This window comes from Pteropus alecto, unplaced genomic scaffold (genome assembly GCF_000325575.1).
Source record: "Pteropus alecto unplaced genomic scaffold, ASM32557v1 scaffold52, whole genome shotgun sequence".
Lineage (NCBI taxonomy): Eukaryota > Metazoa > Chordata > Mammalia > Chiroptera > Pteropodidae > Pteropus > Pteropus alecto.
Window position 1 is genome coordinate 5,263,571 of NW_006433941.1, and position 17,573 is coordinate 5,281,143.

The 17,573-nt window shown below is 52.2% G+C and overlaps 1 protein-coding gene across 3 annotated transcripts in view; it reads right to left on the reverse strand.

The window, feature by feature from the left end:
- Positions 1-17,573, reverse strand: part of RAI1 (retinoic acid induced 1) — a 119,087-nt gene extending 101,514 nt beyond the window's left edge. For 2 of the 3 annotated variants that reach the window (XM_025044344.1, XM_025044341.1), the window contains exon 1: positions 17,448-17,567. The gene's annotated coding sequence lies outside the window, so the exon portion shown is untranslated. Of the gene's footprint in view, positions 1-17,447 lie in introns of all 3 variants that reach the window. The other variant, XM_025044342.1, reaches the window with a different exon arrangement.

Consider the following 17,573-nt stretch of genomic DNA (forward strand, 5'->3'; position numbering starts at 1 on the left):
CTGAAAGGAAGGAGGTAAAGCAGAGGCAGAGAGAGGCGTCCAGGGCCTCTGAGAGGTCACATGGGACGCCCTCCAAGGTACCCAGCACAAACTGAGCGAGCACCATAACTACTGTTGGTGCAGAGCAGGGTGGCACTGGGTCAGTGAGCAGCAGCCGGTCACAAAGAGCCTTGAACGCCAAGCTAGTGACGGCCCAGCGCCGGGAGGCAGGCGGGCAGCTGGGGCGGAGTGATTGAACCCGGCTGCCGGCAGAGCACGTCTCCACCAAGGGAGGGCGATAAATTAAATAAACGACCCTGCCCCGCCAGCCGCTCCCCACCCAGCACCAGGTTCCGAAGATGAACGAAGCTGGGCCACCGCCGGGAGGGAGGCTCAGCCAGAGGCCCCACCGCACCTCCCGCTCTGGCCCGCCCCGGCCCGCCCCGTTAGGCGCCGTTTTCCAGGTAATTAAGGTCGTGGGGCGGACACACATCTGCTCCCGCGGCCAGTTGCACCCGCGGCCCGGGCAGGTGCAATTAAACCCGCGCATTCGCCGCCATTAAGCATTAATACAGCTCATTAGCATAAGAACGAGAAGATGCTTGGATGGCGGCAAAACCCCGAGGGGCAGCGGGCGAGCGCCGGAGGGGCGGCGGAGGCGGCCTGCCCAGCCTGAGCCCCAGGAAGTGGCTCAGGCCTCCAGCTCGCACCCCGAAGCCCGCTAGGGCAGGCCAATCTGGGAGGGGGCCCAGGACAGGTCCCAAGAAGAGGTCTTTGGACGGCAAAGGTGGAGGTCCAACAGGGTAGGTGTCTCTATCCCAAAGAGACCACTGAGGAAACAAATCTGGAAGTGCCATGCGACTCACACAGGGTCCCCCAACAAGGGAGCTAAAACCCAGGTCTCAGCCTACATATGATTCATTTATTCAACACAACAGTAGTAGCAGCCAACACTTAAGCCAGTTCTAAGCACTTAAAATTTCTCAGTGATCTCAGCAACTCCAGGAGCTAGTGAGTACTTACTTACTATTGTGATCCCTATTTACAGAGGCAGAAACTGAGGCTTGGAGAGGGATTTTGATTTACTTGAGGTCTCATGGTATATAAAAGAGCCAAGGGGAAGACTTGAACCTGGGCAGCCTGGCTCCTGAGGCTGGGCTCATAAAAACACCACCGTGACTAGGCTGGGAGGGTTTACCAAGGAGGAGTGGGGACTGTGGCTAAATGGAGGCTGTGCCATCCTACCCCTACTGGATCAGACTTTAAGTCAGTACCACCAATCATGGCCTTGAAGGAAGCAGGTTGTAATAATCCAGATGAGCTGTAAACTGGAAATTAGGACTGCTCACTGCCAACTCATTTGATTTTTCCCCTCAAACACTGGGTGGGCCTTCAAAATGGGTCTGTAGGCTGGACATGGCAGGAGGACAACCAGTTTGCCACCTCGGTCTAACACAGAGCATGGTGCATGGCAATTAATAGATGTTAAGAAACACCTATCCAGCAACTGAACAAATGAGTACATGAATAAATAAATGCCTCCCTCTGTCATCATAGGATAACAGAGACTGCTTTTCCCATTTCATTTCTTCCAAGCTTCCTTTGGCCCAAGGGGGTGATTCTGTGAGAGCAAAAGGGCTAAGACAAAATGGCAGGTGGAGCCTGAGGCAGGAGCTGTGCTGTGCTGTGGCTCCCAGCATCCCCTGGGGCAGTGCCTAAGGCATTCCAAAGTCAAGGTTGTTGCCAGCAGATGTCTTGAGGGCCCTGGTAGGGAGGGCAAAGAGCACTGAGAAAGGAGACACAGGCTGCCTGAGTTTCACTCATAGGTGATGGAGCTAGAAGGAAACTTCTAGCCCCTGAAGAACCCAGAGAAGGGGGACAGTAGCCTGGAGACACACAGCAAGAAATCTGGATCTCCTGACTCATTCAAGTACTAGTTGAGCCTTTCAGGTGCCTGAGAGCACCCCCAGCCTAAAGAAGCTCTGCATGTGTCCTGTATGTCTCTGTCTTGGCTTGTGACAAATGTGCATTCCCATACAGGAATATGTAATGACACAAATAACTTGATTATTTGATTAATTCTCTTTCCCCCCTTGACCACACCTCCCCAAGGGCAGGAATTATGAACACCAAGATCATGGCTGATTTCAGTCCTGGCACACAGTAGGCCTGCAAATATATTTGTCAACCAGATGAAGTATTATTACTACAGTCAAGTGCCAAAGAAAAATGAGTGTAGATGTGGGCATTCATGGGTCCCAGAGGCCTCAAACACCCCCTACAAAGCTATCTCAGGGTCTGGATGGGCCTCAATGTCCCCACAGCTGAGCTAGCTGAGGGGTGCAGACGAGAGGATCTTGGCTCCCCTCTTCCCAGACCTGACCCTGAGAACAGCCCAACCCCTCAGTTGCTGGCTGGCCTGCAAAGGTATCTGTCCCAGGAGGGCCCTAGGCAGCCTCATTAGGAAAGTAGTGACAGACACATTAGCTGCTAAGGTGAGGGGAGGGGAGCTGAGGGCAGTCACAAAGCTGAGGAAAACCAAATGCATGCCACTTTCTGGGATGCTGGGCCCTGTCTGGGCCACGGGCTGTAGCTGGGGAGGGGGCAAGAGACAATGCCCTAAGTGCAGAGTTGTCCCCAGAGCTGGAACTTGCTCTTGGGACTCAAGGCCCAGAGGAGGGGGATCTTCCCATCATTCCTCATTCTTGCTGCCTGCCTCCTGACTGGATTCAACTCACTGAGTGATCCTTGGCAAACCCCTGCCTCCTCTGTGCCTTGGCTATTCCAGTCCTGATGCTCTGGGCAAGAGGACCACAAGGACCTGGGAATCCATCCCCACGTGGTAGAAAACTGAGGCCCAGGGGGTGCTGCCCCAGAGCAGAGTACTGGAGGAAGAAGCATACTCTGCATTAGGGTCTTGGCTTGGCAACTAACAGGCTGTGTGCCCTCTGGACTTCAGTTTCTAAATCTGTGAAATGTGGGCCTGGAGCACTTTGGCCCTGGAGTTCCCTCTGGTCTCTGAGCCACGGGGAAGGGATTGTCAGTGTACCTTCAGCCCCCAAAGCCGATCCTTCCTGGAGCCCGATGCCCAGAGCCACATAGCAGTCAAAGAACTCAGGTTTACCAGGCATTGAGTTCCTCCAAGTGCCCAGAGCCAGAGGGAAAAGCAGATGCTAGGCAACGGAGCCAGTGGCTACTGCCTCCAATTCTGATACAGAGCACGTAGGAAAAGTCCTACACCATACTCCACATGCACACAAGAACAGGCCTCACATCATAGGACATACAGATGACCACACAGTCACACACTCAGGTCTCCCACCCACAAACACAGACAGATACACCACAGAGGAACACAGGTCCCCCCAATGTTGTGGATACCACCACATATATGAGCGCCTGCGACATGCTCAGACAAACCTACCCCCTCTATTCATTTCCCCTACTCAGACACACATACACAACCACACGTTAGACCCAGTCACAAACACAGACACCCTCACTATACACACATAACATATACACGGGCACGTATTCAGCAACCAACACAGACTCATACAAGTGTCTGGATGCAGCAACCATGCGAGAACTATCACTCCTTCCACATACAGAACCTCCCCGTCCCCCCCACCCTCGCCCAAAAAAACATAAAAGACATGGACACACTGCACACACACAGGCCAGAAGCCCAGAAAACACACAGACACACACCCATCTTGCAACTTGGTTACATTCCATAGGGCAGGCAGCACCCAGAAGAGCAAATCCAGATAAATAAATCATGTTCAGAGCATCAATCTCAGCCCCAACCTGGCTGCCTCCCTGCTATAGGTAAAGTGAAATGGGTCTTAAATATTTTATAAATAAATAAACCTGTTAAAAGAATATAATTTACTGGGCTGTTGGCTGCAGGCTCGCAACATCCCTCTACATCTTTTCATTTCAAAGAGCAGACGGTAGTGGTGGCAGGTGATGGCCAGTGGGGCACGGTGTCTGGTGTCCCACCCGCCACCCCTCTGTCAGGGATATTATTCCCAGGAAAAGGGGCATTCTGTGATTTTCCATTCACTAAATTCAGCTGCTGCTCAGGAACAGGGCCCTGCATTCTCTTGTCTCTTCAGCTTATCCCCTCAAGCCTTGGATGCTTTTTAAATGCCAATCCATCCCTGGCAACTCTGATTTTCCAAGGCCTGTTTCATGCAGGGCTTGAATGTGTTAGAATCAAACTGTCTGGGAATGGGGGAGAAGAGGCCTGGCAGCAGGGATGGGTGGGGCAAGGGCAGCTTGTAGCTGGGCCTGAGAGACAGCTGGGCAGAGGGAGGCTATGCCAGGTGCCAGGCCTGCATGTCCCCAGGAAGAGGCTGAGGAGCCCAGGACAGAAATTGCCTCCTAGGACACAGAGAGGGAGCAGTAGGTAGGTCACAGAACCAACAAGGGGTCTTTGAGCCTCAGCGCAGCTAGGCAAAGGAGGCCCTAGGTGAGGCTGAAGTCTGAGACCTTGCTGCAGCCTTGCCCATTCTGGGGCCATTAGAGCCCCTTGCTGCTGGAGTCTGAATCTCAACTGGGCCCATAAGTCTTTAATGTCCCTGTCCAGGTTGAATGGCCTCCTGGGCCACAGCAAGTAGGCCTTCCTGGCCCAAGCTGCTTATCAAAGTTAGTGGCAACAGGGAAAGGCTCCTGGGGTCCATAGACAGGGAAAGAATGAACAAAGTCAAAGTCACTGTCCAGTCTGGCTCATTTCTGAAGCTCTCCCAAGAATGTGCTTCTAGTTCCCTCAAGATTCCCACACAGGGAACAGGAACATTTATACATTAAATGAGAAAATCAGGATATCATATGCCATTTACAAGAAAGTGATGGCATGCTTAAAAACACCAAACCAAAACCCCCATGAACAGGATGGGGAAAGTCAAAGGTTGCTAACTTTGGACGCTGGGAGTATAGATGAATTGCTTTTAACTTGTCATATTTTCAAAGTCTATAATAAACCTGTCCTTTTATAGTGAGAAAAAGTTATTAAAACCACCAAGTGCCTTAGAAAACCAAACATATAGCATGACTCCATATTTTATATTTGTCATGTTTATTGTATGTCTACAGAAAATGTTGACAACAGTTATGTCCTAGGGTGAAATCGCAGGAAATTTTTACTTGTTTTCCTGTATTTTTACAGTTTTTAAGTTTTTGTGAAATCAACATAATAATATGATCATTTAATTTTAAAAATGCTTAGGGCTAGGAAGTTCTTTTTTACTTCCTGCGTCCTTCCTGCTGCAAATGAAGCCCCTTTTCACTTTCCTTGGGTGGATGTCCTGACTGAGGCCTGAGAAAGGCCAAAGGACAGCTGCTCAACAGGCACACAGTCTCCCTCCCGAGACCCAAAAGCTGCCGTTAAATTTAGCTAGGCAGTCCAGGCAGGAGTGGACAGAGGTCAGGTGGAGTAGGCACCTCTATAGAGCCTGGGGAAAGGAGGCCCTGGAGTGACCAATTGGGGATTTATGACACCGAAAGGGGGGTGGGGGTGGAGGCAGGGATAGGTTAGCAGCAAAATTCCGGAAGAGGCTGCCCCCAAGGTAGGCGAGGTGCCCGAGCTCAGGAGGTAGGAATGTGCCTCCCGGCCAGAGTACAAACAAATAGCTGCCAATAAGGTAAAGCCTGTGCTTCTGCTCCTGTGCTGGAAAGAGGCCGGCTGGGAGGCAGGGTCCAGGCCTTCCGGACAAGATGGTGTAATGGGGTGCATTCCCGGCCCCTCCTCTCCCAGGCACTAGGGCTGGGGTAGGCATGGCTGGCCCATGGGCAGCCCCAGGGAGGAGCAAAGATGGAGGCCCAGAGACTGCGGTTCAGGGGAAGCGTGGCGTGGAGACCGACCTCTACTTTCAGTGGCCCCCTACAGCGGGAAGCGGGGGGAAGGGAAATTTTAAAAATAATCGATACTTTCTTCATTCTTAGATACAAACATTTGAGATTTTTGTTGTTGTTGAAGTGCCGTTGCAATCAAAATAGCTGCTGGAAAAGCAAAGCTCAACCTTCATCTTTGTTCTTACCCTTTCAGCTCTAATCATCTTGAATTGTTAAGGTGAATAATAAAAAAAAAAGTTAAGGTCAACAGGAAGCAAGCACCTCTGATGGGGACGGCTTTAATAGTGTGTGTGTATGGGGGGGGGGGGGGGGGGGGGGGGGGGCGGTGCAGCCTCTCCATTATCCGGGCCCTAGGAAGCGTCTTTCCACTGTCCCTGACGCAAGATTGCCGGGCTCGGCGAGCAGAGCCCGTCCCAAGGATACCCGGCACAGGACCCAGTCACCGGGAGGGCCACGGGCCTCAGCCTGATACTGAAAGCCACCGCCCACAGCCCTAGGTTCCGGGAAAGACCCTGGTTCAGCGAAGGGGCGGGGCCTCGGCAGCCCAGCTCTCCAACCCCGCGGAGCACGCCGGGACGGGGCGCTGCCATGGCGACGGGAGCGCCGCGCCCCGCCTCGCCCCTCCCAGCGTCGCGGGCACGCCTGCGGGGCAGGGCTAGTCTGCTAGAACGCCGCGAAAGAGGCCCCAGAGCGACCAAGATGGTGGGCGCCGTGGGAGGGAAGAGGAGGGGAGGGCAGGAAACTCGGGAGTTTGCTCTCTCGCTGCTCCCCCCACCTGAGGTCGGGCCGAGGAGAGGAAATGGCCCGGAGGCGATAACCGAGCTGCCTGTATGTCTGACCTGACAGCTCTCCTACCTAAGCAGGACTGCCCTCACTAGGATCCACAATTTGACACCCCCACCCCCCAAGATGGCTCCTCACCCTCTCCGCAAGAAGGCCCTGTCTTCTAGGCTGTCTCTTCCCCAATCCAGTGCGCTTCCAACTCCCATGAAGGCGGGACATTTGTTTCCCCAGGCCTAGGGGCCTGAGATGCCAGCCTTTATGCACCTATACCCAAGTGTGTTGCTAGACAGCACGAACCTGTTTCTCCCTCAGCATGACTGCCATCAGAGCCTCTAAAGTGCCCACAGCTCTGAGCAGCCATCCCTGCCCTTCCAGGAGACCCAGCTAAGCTGGCAACTCCCTTGTGGACCCTGATCCCCTCCTACCCTGTGTCCTCCCAGCAACAATGGGGGACAATGGTAGGATGGGAGCTTACACTGGGCCAGATCACTGTATTCCAGAGTCCTCCATGTGAGTGACTCTGCCCGGGTTCGGTGGGCATACAGGCTGAGATCTGTTAGGGAGTGAAGTGGCAGAGCTGAGACTCAGGCTGTGACTCTTGTCCATATAGAGTGGCACTCCCTACTCACTGGACGCCCAGCCTGGGCTGCTCCAGCCGCTTATCTCTGGTCCAGAGCAATGGCCTGGCCTCCCTCCCCTCCCTTCCCCCTCCCCCTCCCCACCACCACAGGCCTGGATTCCCTTCCGAGCCGCCAATCTGCAGCCACACAATGCCCTGTTTGTTTGCTTTCTCTGCTGCTCCCTCTGGATCTGATGTCTTTCTCTGCTACCTGCCGGCCTGGCTTCCTCTCCAAGCTGCCTTCCCCTCCAAGCTGCCTTCCCAGCCAGTTGAAGGGAAGGAGGGAGCAGCCATTCCAGCAAGTCTGACTCACAGCCGTTCCATCGTTCCTCAAATCTACCTCCCCAGTGCAAGGAATGCCTAGTTAATGCGGCCTGACCACAATGGCTTTGCAGCCCCCTCACTGTTCTCAAACTGTAAGGTGCCAGCTGAGTGGAGCAGGAGTGATGTCTCAGCCAGGGGTTGGGGGAGGGGGAGGGGAGCCAGAGAGGTCCAACCAACCTCCCCTCTTCTTTTGTGAGCAAGGCTTGTTTTGTTTGTCAGGAAGGCTGCCCCTGACTTCCCAGCAGTCCACTGGCTGCCAGGAGATAAGGAAATGAATGGGACCAGGAGGGCTGAACTGGAGGAGGCAGAGGGACTCCCGGGTTTCATGGCCCTCAACTACCTCTCATTCTTTATTGGGTTCCTAGGTAGCCCAGGCTCTGGGATGAGGATTTATAGGTTGCATTGGGAGCCTCACTTGGTGGGTGCCCTCTCCTCTCAGTGCCCACCCTGGGCAGATCTCTCTGCAGTGTCTTGGGAAGCCCTATCAGCCTGAGGTGAAACAGGGCTTTCACAGGCAAAGAAAAATAAACACCCGCATTCCACACCATCTTCTCTACCTGCAGAGGGGGGCTGCCCTCTCTCCCTGTTCAAATAAAGAAACCCAACACTGATACTGCACAGAGATACCACAATCTCACCAACTCCCTCTACCCAGGGCACCTTTACTGTGCCCTACCACCACCATACCATACTGAGTGGCCAGGGGCAGGTCCTAACCTCCCTCCCTGGGCCTCCTTCTTCCCCTTCCTGTTCTCCACGCAGAGTTTAACCCCTACAGCCACTCTAGGATAAAGGCATGATTATGCCCACTTGACAGATGACAGGAGGCTCCAGGAGAGAAAGCCACAGGACTAAAACTGCCTCAGTCAGAATTCAAGCTTACTTGTGATTCTAAGCCCCAGAAACTTAAGAGTCAGTGATTATCTGCCAAATGGATGAGTGACCACCATGAGGTGGTGAGTGAGCAGCAGGCAGGACTTGACTTTGGAGCCCAGCAGACGTGGTCTCCAATCTCAGTTCTGCCATTTGGTTGCCGTGTAACCTCAAGCAGGTTACTTAACCTCTCTGAGCTTTAGTTTCCTTGACAATCTGTACAGGACAGTTAATAAGGCTTAGAGAAGACCACCCAATGCCCAGCACAATAGCAGGCACTCATTAAATGATGGCTTTTCTCCATGATCCCTTTCAGCCTCCAAAGAGACATTCACTTATTAGAAGAACCAGGGCTCTCCCACCTCTGCTTATATCCATCTGGCCCTGCTGCCTACCAGGCATCCCCCCCAGTCACCATCTCTGGCCCTCTGGAACACTCAGGCTGAGACCAAGGGCTGCCAAACTGAGTTCCCCAGGCTTCTGTTCTGCCTGAGGGACCAGAGCCTGTATGTTTAATTAGCCAGGGCGGGGCCCCAGGGGACAATGTCACCCCAAGGGAACAAAGCCAGCTCCATCCACATCCTGCTGGACTCAAGAGCCACTCAATTAAGTCTGATTTGGCAAAACGTCTGTTTTTTGTGCTATTTCGGGCCACAGTGGGGATTTTCTGTGTGTCTCGAAGGTATCCTAAACTGGATTCCTTCCCACCTCCCCCACCCCTGTGTTTGAAATGAAAATATTGTTCTTCCTCCTCTCTTTTTCTCCTGATTCTCCTCCCCACCTATCAGAAGGATGCAAATAAGAGAAGGGGCAGAGGTTGGGCCCCTAGCACTCTCTCCCACCTACCAGGCCTCTGCAGGTCTCCTAGGCTCAGCCCCCCAGAACACAGCATGCTGGGAGTTGTAGTTCCCTCAAACCAAGCAAAGGGGAGAGGTCCTCCAGCCTTTAACTTCTCCACACCTCTGGAAGCCCCTGAGGGTCATTTTCTATTCTCTCCTCAGACACATCAAGGGTCTGTCCTTCCCACCACACACCTTTTGAATTTCTGCCCCTGAGCCTTTGCTTGAGCTGTGCCCTGTGCCTGGAAAGGCCTCCTGCAAGGCCCCCCCTCTATGGAGTAGAAACCCTCTTCCCTATCTTTTTAGCTTGCAACACTATTACAAATCCACATCTATGCACTTATTTCCTTAATGTTTGCTCAGCTACCAGACTGTAAGCTTCAAAACAGCTGAGGAAGGGTCCATTTGATCACTAATGTTTCTCCAGGGCAAGGTTTCTCAACCCCCTCAGAACTATTGACATTTGGGGCCAGAGAATTTGTTGTGCATTGTAGGTTGTTTAGCAACCTACCTAGTTGAGACAACCAAAATGTCTCCAGACATGGTCCAAATGTCCCCTGATGATTTTGTCCTTCAGGGGACATTTGGACCATGAGACCCACTGCTCTAAGGCCTGGCACAGTGCCCCTCCCTCCAATGAATGAATGCATGATTCTCCCCTTCCCCCAATGATTTTTATTTTACCTCTTTACCTCTTATAATCATGTATACATTTTTATTTTCTCTCTAAGACCAGAAGCTTCCAGAATACAGGGCCATGTGATCTCAGCTATACATCAGTGCTGATTGCCCATAACTATTTGCTGAAGGAATAACTATCGAAGCATCAGAGAGCACAGAACTAAAACCCAGTGTGGTTCCCTCCTCCTTACCCAGCCCTGGATTACAGTGTGATTTTGCTACAGTAGCTAAACTTCTCTGGGCCTCAGTGTCTTTTCAGTCATTGTAATAATTCTCTGTCCTACCCGGTTAGTGAAGGTTTATGGGTTAGTGAAGGTTTACGACTTCACATATCTAAGAGGCTATTGCCACCAAGAAGAAATCTTTAAGGTGATTTTTAATTTACATCTATATTTTCTGAGAATTATTACCAATAGGCAACATTTATTAAGTACTTTGCTATGTGCCAAGTACAGCTAAGTACATTAGAGGCACCATCTCTTTTAATCCTCTTAAAAACAAAACTATAAAGTAAGTACTATTATTTTTACTGTTTGATAAATGAGGAAATAGAGGCTCAGGGGGCTGGAGAGACCTACCTAAGGACACCAAGATATGGTCTGGTGACCTCTGGCAATTGAGGACATCAATCAGAAAACACTTTCAGCTTCAACACCTGATACTGAAATTCTTTCTTAAAGTCTGAAGCCTGCCTGGTGTCAGGAAGAGTTAGACCTTTCTAGGTGAATAAGGCCCTTGCAGGGCCTCCCCACCATCAAGCCTCACCCTTACCCACTGAGCTCCTGCTACAGCGAACATGTTCCAGGTCCCTATGGAAAAACTAGACAAGGCCAGGAGGCAGCCAGGAGTGCTGATTCAAGAAGTTGGCCTGCTTAGGCGGGCGCTTGGCTTGGAGTACCACTACTCCCTTCCTGGGTGTCATCCCTCTCAGGAAAGCCCTGGCTGGGGCTGACCTTCCTCAGCATCAAGCTGGTCTGTTAGATTTTTCAGGGCAGGAATAAAAACAATGAGGAGGAGAAGGAACCATTCTCTAGTACTTTCCATATACCAGTCACTGTTTTAAATATTTTATCTGCATTAATTCATTAATTCTCCTAACAACCCTATGAGATAAGTGCTATTGTTTCCCCTATTTTACAGATAAAGAAACTGAGTAAAGGAAATAAATGATTTCCCCAAGTCAGTAAGTGGCAGAGCCCAGATCTGAACCTAGGCAGATGAACTACAAAATGCATGTGCTTATTCACTATGCTGTATTAGAAATGCATCACATTGTTGGCTGTGTTCCAGACCCTGGTATGCAATGTGATTTATGAATGAATGAGTGAACAAATGAATGAGTTTGTGGTTGTATAACCACATTCATTGCTGCCGAAGTCACAAGCTGCTGGATGCTTTCTCCAGGTCCACCCACACCACTGGGGCAAAGTTTCTGTTGGAAACAGAAACTGGCCAGAAAACTATAACTCTTACCTGCCCCACTGTGTAACAAAGACGCACTGAATCCATCTGCCTCAACCTGACTGGAAAAGAAAAATTGTTTTATCTAGTGTTACTTCATGGAAAGTTTAGATGGAACCTGGCATGAAGAGGAAAGGAAGAATAGCAATCTCCTCTTGCAAAGTCCTTTAGCAATAAGAGTAAAAGCCACATGCTGAGTGTAACCAGGAGGGGCCTGTAATCATGCCCATTTTAAAGTGAGGAAATGGAGATTCAGAGAGGACAGCAGGTACCTGAATTTGAACCCAGGCTGGCCTAAGCCCAAAGCCTGTTTATGACTCCGAGCTCAGGGCCTCTGTGTTTTCCATGCCAACTGCATCATCACATTTAATGCTTAACAGCACTTAATGTTCTCATTTTGACAGGAGAGGAAACTGATGCTCAGAGAGGGAAGTGACTTGCCTGAGCAGCAGTTGGAACTAAACTTCTTCCTAATTCCAATTCCAGCGCTTCTCCCACCATACTGCCCTGTGGACTGGCACAGTCTCTAGGGAGGGAACTCCACTCGAGTCCACATGTCTTTCTTCAAGACGCCCAGCCTGGGGCCTGTCCACACTCTGAGCAAGCCCTCTGCCCCTGTTCTGTTAACCTTCTCCACTGGGTCCCCTACATTCTCAGCCCAAGCAGTTGACCCTCCCCAATTTACAGGTGAGACAGGCCCAAGAGGAGAGGGAAGATGCCCCCAACTAGCGCAGGCTCTCCATCCCACAACTCCTAACAAGTGGCTCCCTAACACGCCCCCTCTCTCTTCCGCGCCACCCCCCTACCCCGCAACACACATACGCACTTGGCCCTGCCACATCTGTTCCTCACTCACAGGACTCATCCCCGCCTCTCCCCAGCATCCTGGTCACCTTCTCTCCTGAGCCTGATCACTGTGCACAAACTGGATTTCACTGTCCACCTGGCCCACAGACTGGGAGGGCCTAAAAGGCCAGACCACAAGCTTGCTCATCTCTGGGACCAGTGTGCACACTGCCTGAGGGAAGAAAACACTGAGGGAATGTCTACTGAATGAAAGGATGGTCAGATGAATGAATGAACGAATGAATGTTCAGTGTTGCAGGAACCCTAGTACTCCTGGATACTTCTTTCCCAAGTCAGCATAGTATTCAGCAACAAGAATATTCCTCTCAGTCTTGGGGGGAGGGGGAGAAATTTTTTTAATTAATTAAATAAAAAATTAAAAATAAATAAAATAATGAAAAATAAAAATAAAATGTTAAAAATAAATAAATACCAAAAAATAAAAAAATAAAATTAAAAAAAGAACATTCCCCTCACTCTCATGTCTCCTTCTTCCCCCACACCATCTCTCTCTCTCCCTTTCCCCTTTCCCTGGCTGCCTCCTTTTCCCACCTATCTCATCTTTCTCCCTCCCCACCAACAACGTGTGTGTGTGTGTGTGTGTGTGTGTGTGTGTGTGTTACCATCACACACACATATTCACACAGGTTCAAAAACCAATAGAGCAAAATCTCTCCTTTGCCAGCCAAGCCCTAGTATGTCCTACTAGCCCCTGGCCCACTCTCCCTACCCCCTCCCTGGTATCACATTCCAGTCTCAGATCCCCGGTGCCCCCCCACCCCCACCCCAGGCACAGGGCACAGCTCTGGCTCAACCATCTCCTCAATACCAGGGGAAACAGGATAAGCCAGTTTCTCCTCAGCCCCCCTCAGGGGCAGCCTGGGTGGGGGCTGGGCCCCTTTCTGGCTTCCCTTGTCTCCGCCAAAGTCAGACAGAACAGAGTCCCTTGACCAGCAGATCCTGCATGTTGCTGCTAAGGATCTCAGGGGCCCACAGACGCAATGTCAGGCTCTCATCTGTGTACTTCACCTGGTCTTTACTACCAGGAAGCATTTCTGAGCATCTCTGTGTTCCAGGCCTTGCCCTTGGCAATGGGGCTGGGGGTGGGTGGTGGGTGCTTTCAGGCCTAGATGCTCCAGCCTCTTTGGGGAGGACAGACACTGACAGAATTACCGATAATAATGCTATGCCATGAGTTTAGACAAAGGGAGATGACTCATTCTGCCTCAGAGGTCAGAGAAGGGGGAGACAAGATGTCTGTTTTGGTCTTGGGAGGCAGGGAAGAATGTGAAGGGCATCCTAGGTGGAAGGAAAAGGCCAGGTAAATTCACAGGGGCAGGGATGTACATGGCTGACCCTGGGAAGGAGGGCTGTACTGTGGCAGAGAAGGGGGTTGGATGGGGACAGAACAGGCACAGGACGCCAGAAAGGGCCCCTGCAGCATGGGAAGGATTACGGACTGCGCCTTTATCCAGAAGGCAGCATGAGCCCCTGTAGTATCAAGAGCAGCTGAGAAAGATCGGTCTGGTAGTGTGGCCCACACTGAGTGGGGACAGGATGGAGGCAGGGAGGCCAGCAAAGTGGCCCCGGCAATAGCCAATTCTATCTCTCTTGGCTATGGTAAACAGGCCATGTCCATTTCAGCCTCCAAAGACATGCTGATGTGTTCCCACTGCCAGGAACACCCCTCGTTCTTACATAACTGTGCTTGAAGCAACAGCTCCAAGCCCCCTCTTCCATAAAGCCTCCACCTCCACAAAGCCCCACCTCTGGCCAAGACTAGGTACACCTGCCCTTGAATGCTAGAGCTCTGGTCTTCTGTCCCACCTATCTTGGAAGTGAATCATACAACATCTCCCTCTGCTATCTGGCAAGTCTTACCAAAGATGCTGCCCTACAGTCCTTCCCTCGTCATCCCCATTAACACCTGAACAGTGATTTCACGGGGGTCCTGTTTCCTGCGGGAGCCCTACCATGAGCTCCCATGACAATGCTGATCCCCTCAGGTATTATCTGGGTCTCAATTACCTACTCGGCTATGACCTCTTGGAGGCAGCTGCAGTAAGCACAGGACTTCAAAAACAGTGGGTCCCTGGAAAATACTTGTTCCCTTGGGGCCAGTAAGCCCAGGGGCCTCTCCTACAGACACTGCCCAGTATACACTGCTGTGCACATGCCTCCACCTCCTCCCTCCCTGCAAAGCCACACATTGGAAATTGGGGAAAAGAAACATCCATGCCACAGGCACAAGCAGCTATTGAAAGCAGCGAAGTGCGCACATGGGCTGCCATGGAAATAGAACAGTAATAATAATGATGGTGGTGGCAACAGGCATTTATAAAGACAAGTACTGTTCCATATGTTTATATGGATTGACTCATTAAATCTTTACCACGGTCCTGTGAGGCCAAGATAGTTATTTTCCCCATTGTTAGGATAGGGACACTGAGGCACAGAGAGGTAAGTAACTCATTCAGTGCATGGTGAAGCCAGGAGTCAACCCAAAGCCTTGCCCTGAAGCAACTCACCCTATGACCTGGCAGGGACAAATGGAAATTTAAAAAAAAAAAATGGAAGAGTAATCGCCCAACATATGTTTTCATTTGGGGGAAAAAGAAAACTAGGTATGTATGTTAGATACATATATAAATGAATAGCAAAATGTCTGGAAGGATATGCTCAAACTGTTAACTGGGATTACATGTGAGGAGGGAGGGAAGTGTGGAGAGAATTTTTACTCTATATACTTCTGGGTTTTTTTGCATTTTTCATAATGAGAAAGAAAAATCCATGTGTTACTTAAGTAATTAAAAAAAGAAAATTTGTTAGGGCCTTTTAATGTTTGTTGAATGAATAGAAGCCAGATTCATTTTCTAGACCTTTTTTCAAAGTCTGGATAAGACCCATTAGTGGATTGTGAAATCAATTTCAAGAATTGTAACCGGTAATTTTTTTAAAAATCAAATAAACTAGAACAGAAAGTATCAGATCAACTGAGGAAGTAGAAGAATTATTTCACTAAATCTTTATTTCAGTCATATACAGTAGAGTGAATGGAACTGTGACCTAAAATGTATTTCTTACTACAGGTCATCAGCTAGAGTTTGAAAGCCATTGATGGAGACTTGGAAGTCTAAAGAGGAATAAGACAAGGGCCCTGCTTGCAAGGACCTCTTGGTCCAGTGAGAAAGAAAGAAGGTTTTGGAGAGAGTGAGTTCCCTCTGTTTAGGAAGCCAGTGGGGCACCTGGCTGTTGGGAAAGGTCCTATTTAGCCCACTCCACAGTGGGTGTCTGGGGCCTGAATCACCATATACTCTCCCCTCCAAGGCTTTTGCCTATGAAAGCTTTTGCCAAAATTTTGGGGTATAACCTCCCCCAGACCAGAATGTCTATGTCCACTCCCCTGGGTCACCCAAAAGGCCACTTCTCCTTGCTAAGGATTTCCTCCTGGATGCTCTTGGGACCAATACATTGTCAAGTAGGAGGGGTGGGAAACTAGAAGATTCCTTTCCAGATTCCAAATGCAGACTGCCACGTCCCAGGGAAGCCTCTGGAAAGGCAGCTGTGTGGTTAGTTGGGAGGCCTCCACTCAGTCTGCAGAGAGAGCTGCCCCCACCTAGGGTGAGCCTCACCCTAGGGAGAGCCAGGTCTGAATGCAAGATGGTGTGGGGGGAGAGAAGCAGAGCCCCCGGCCAGGGGCTCCCATGGCACTGGCGTCTCCACATCAGAACTCTCCTGACCCATCCTCCTCCCCTCCCAGGGCGGCAGACAACTAAAAAAAAGATAAAATAAAAAGTAGTTTCCCTGCTCTGACGTCAGCGCAAGGTCTTAACAGCCCAGCAGCGGCATGAAACTGGATTGCAACCAGATGTAATGCTCTTGGATCCTCAACACACCGCTACGTTGGAAGAAAAATAAAGCGTGCAGCGGTGGGGTGGGCACTTTGGGTGGGAGGGAGGCATGAGGACCCGCGTGGGTCCTTGCATCGGAGCCTGCCGAAACCACGGGAAAGGCGCTACGGGAGTGAGTGCTGTGCTGCGACGTGGGAAGCTCTGGGCCCGGGTCCGCCATTCAAGCACGCTGCCTCCCCTCCCCCAGCCCCCCAATAGCGCATTGTTACACTCGGTTTATCCATTCAACGCTCCCCACACCCAGGGGTCCTAAAAAGAGGGCATGGCTCCGGTCCCTGGCGTGGATTTGAGGAGTACCAAAAGCCCCAAGAAGTAAACCGTTTACTGAGAAAACGGGCGCCCCAGGAAGCTGGGGCCGCAGCGGCCTCAGGCCTAGATGATGTTTCGCTTCCCCTCCGCCCCTTCTCGGCGGCCCCCGCCGCGACCAAGGCTCCAAATGTCACCCCCGTGTCCTGCCACTCCCTCGCCCCCGCTGCACTCAGCGACGCCGCCTGGCGCCGGGTCCTCACGTCCGTCTCTCCAGGGTTCCCTGCCTCCAATCCACGAGGGCCATGGCCTGGCCAGCGCGATACTGTCTGGGAAAACAGGGCTCGCATGTCCCGCGTCCCCGACCGTAATAGCACCCTCCGAAGGGCCTGCGCGCCCGGGGCCTGGCCGCATCCGAGCTCCCCGGGCCTCTGGGGCCTTTTCCTGCGGGGTCGCGGGGCCTGCACACAGGCCCGAGCGCCGCTGCCCGCGACGGGGTAACGCGTTGAACTCTTGCGCCCCATCTCCCCAAGCAAGTCCTCCTCTCCCCTCGCGGCCGTTCCTTAAACGCCGTGGCCCACACCAGGCCCCAAGTCTCACAAGAAAACGTTGGCTCCCCGCCCCCCACCTCCCTACCCAACACACTCACAAAGCTCCGCTCCCAGCGCCAGGCGAATGCCCCCCACGTCCCCACCCCACGCTCGGCAAACACTCCGCGCACCCCAGCGCGCGCAGAGACCCTGGCCACACTGGACCCGCGCTTCTGGCGCCCCCACGCCACGAACCGACCCCAGCCCGCGGCACAAATCTTCCTGAAGACCCTCATCTGCGGCGCAGGGCGCCCCCACCCTGCAGCTCCCCAGACGGCCATCCGGTGACCTCGCGCACCCCCCACGCCACACAAAGCAATGACCCCGCGGACCCCTACATGTCGGTCCAACGCGCGCTCGCCCCCGAATCCTCCTCCATTCCTCAGCCTGCCTCGGATCCCGATGCCTTGCGCCCCACCCCGCACCCCGTGCTCACCTCGGCGCCCGCACTCACTCGGGGACCCTGGGTCTGGTGCTGAGACTTCGCGGCCCGGAGGGCCAGTAGGCCATTGGGGGTCAGGGCGCGGCGGCCGGGCCAGCCCGCGGCCAGGGAGAAAGGAGG